The sequence below is a fragment of the Pecten maximus genome, chromosome 12 (assembly GCF_902652985.1).
Source record: "Pecten maximus chromosome 12, xPecMax1.1, whole genome shotgun sequence".
NCBI lineage: Eukaryota > Metazoa > Mollusca > Bivalvia > Pectinida > Pectinidae > Pecten > Pecten maximus.
Genome location: NC_047026.1, coordinates 31841716 through 31844705, shown reverse-complemented (window position 1 = coordinate 31844705; position 2990 = coordinate 31841716).

Below are 2990 nucleotides of genomic sequence, written 5' to 3'. Positions count from 1 at the left end.
GTTTTGGAATACATAGATTTGCCCACCACGCTCTTTGTCTATCGAGGCTTGAGGGGTGGAGGGTTGGTGGATCGAGATGTCTTTGAGGCAACATGCTTTATTATATAACCAGGCTTATTGTTTTCAAAATGATTAATAAGTGAAAAATTATTTCAATACAATTTCAGTCACAATAATGGGGCTAATTTATGTTACTTCATACGAAGGCACTGTCTATAATAAAAACTGCACATAATCATCAGGGGATGAATATGCAAAACATTTGGTCGGTAGCTTATGCGTTTTTAGCTCTCTGGACGGAGTCCAGGAGAGCTTACGCAGTCATTCTCATGTTTTTGCCGGAAGTAGAATTATCAAAATTTTGTGGACAGAGGATATCAGAAACAGTGGGACTGTTAGAATGGATTTCAAGACACATGATTGGGGTCGACACGAACTAGATTTAACAAGAAATTTGAGTTGTTAAATGTTTTCATTTTCGAGTAATGGTCAATTTACGGTGTCATTTTGGACATACTCGGTGTCACAGGGACATGCCGAACGTTATTCTGAGGAGTTATGAGGCAAAGTTCCTATATCAACCCACTGTAATGTGTATATAGTAATGTACTGCAACACACGTATCCCTGTGCCGCTGCAAAAAAAATGCTGCTATGCGTGTTACTTTATACACATTATGTCGTCTGCTACAGTGTACAGAGTGTCTCGCGAGGTATACGTATACGTCCCTATGAAACATTACTATGTGAACGGATTTATACAATATTCTCTATAAGAGTACAAAATTTCATTTAAAACGATCAATACACAAAGTCAGGAAAATTCATTGAAAAAGTTGAAAATACAAAGAATATATAGCAAAATAAAAAAAAAAATAATTGAAAGACTAAAATTGGCACGTAACTGTATATACAAACAAGCTGGATTTCAAATCAACGTCCAGAAAGCTACGAGGCCCTTGGCCTCTTGTTTTCCTATTCTAACACTCTTGCGTTTCAGGCAGTCATAATGTACACTGTAAAACTAGAGGACGAGGGGCTGCCAAATCAGTGTCGAGGGTTGCAAAAAAAGGCCAGAAAGGAGACTAAAAAAGAAGACCCTGCAAAAGGATGAACAAGTTGGCATCCTTTCAAACCAGGACCGGGATGCAAGGCTTTGTGATGCCAGCCCAGTGTTTTCAAAGCAATGCCCCCCCCCCCCCCCCCCCTCCCCCAAAAAAGTAAAAAAAACCAACAACAAACAAACAAACAAACAAAAACAATGTGCAACAAAATTTAGAGTCTTGGTGAATCTTCAAATAAAACATCAGCATTCAGCAAATGGGTTTCTACTTCATCATTTGCGGGAGAGCAGTTTTCTAGAATCCTTTAGATTATGAAATTTTTGTTTTTTTTATTTGTCTGTAGTAAAGATCGAGGTAAGCGAATAGTCCGTTGGAAGAGCTGGTCACCATGCTCAACAAAGATGCTGTCGTTCAGAAAATCAATTATTCTCACGATTTCATCTTCGGCGTATTTCGTATGTAACCTAGATGCATGTTTAATGAAATACAATCCTGTATACAGCTCACAACTTTGTTCTTGTACTGTTCGCACGTCTTTGAAAAGAAAATTCACATCACAAAAAACACGAAGGTCTTCCTTAACGAATAATTTGGGACTGTAATGCAAAGAGCGGGAAAATCAAATACCTTAGAAGAAACATTTTAAGAAGCGAATGTTCAGGATATTTCAAAATACGTTTGCTCATTAAAGCTTATATATTCTTGCAAACAAGTTTATGTAATGTTTGACTAGATAATAACTAGTACAGCGTTTGGTATGGCTTATGATTGGATGCAGTGTCTTTTGTAACTTCTAAAAAATAACTTAGTCGTGTGAAATAAATTCCATATCCAACAACCACTCGTTGTGTAACCTCTATATACATGTACATGTAGATAGGAATCATCGGTGTTTTATAAAAGGAGATTTTTCACAATATTACATGATTTAAATGCATATATTTTTGTAATCATTTTTGGTGTCTAATGATACTTATTAGATATGGCAGCTATTGTATTTGCTTTCAAATGGTTTCCAAACTATGTTTTCATACAATTATCATTTTCATGTAGCAAGAAATAGTTTTTAAACAACTCTTTAAAATTCCTCTTCACACCACAAGAATAGCAGACGTTTTGCCCCTTTTCAAGGAAATCCTGACAGCTATCGCATGATATATCTATAATTATTTTCACAGTTGAAAGTTGAAGTTGGAAGAAAACCTTTCTGATTCTTAGCAACATATCTAACATTCTCGCAAATAGTTTCATTGATATAACAAGAAAAAATGACTTTTTTTCTATCATTTTACTTATGCAAGATGAAACTGAAATTAAACGATAATAAGAAATGTTGTTTTCACCATTGTCTTTTTAAACAACGTTAGTATTTGTAGCCTTCCAGGACAATAGGATTTGGCCAGATTCCATTGTTATATTACAAAGACCTACCAGAGGTTAAGTGATAGGAGGTGCTGGTAGTTTTAAAAATGTTGGAACAACTCCATCTGGACCAGCGATCAATTATTCACTTTAAAGCACACAGCTGATCTTTAATATCATGTTGGGTGAACACAATGGTATATATAATGAAAGGGGAATCAGGAGGGGAAGAGAGGGTCAGGGACATTTGAAAAAGCGTATACAGATGAAAAGTAAGTGCTACAATATTCGGCTTTATCAAATGAATATTGAACTAAAGAGTTATATTGTTTAAAAGAGTGACGCTGCTTTGCTTATTGTCAGCTGTTTTAAATACGATTTCTTTGTCATAAACAATTGACCACGGACTACCGACCATCTGGTGGTGGGTGGAGAAATAGTGTGATACAAGGGAAACAACCCTTATTTATTAAATACTATTAATTGTGTTACGTATATTAAATACTCATTCAGACAGGGCACATCAAGTGACTTGCCAGATGAGGTAATATTTGATAGTACTGGA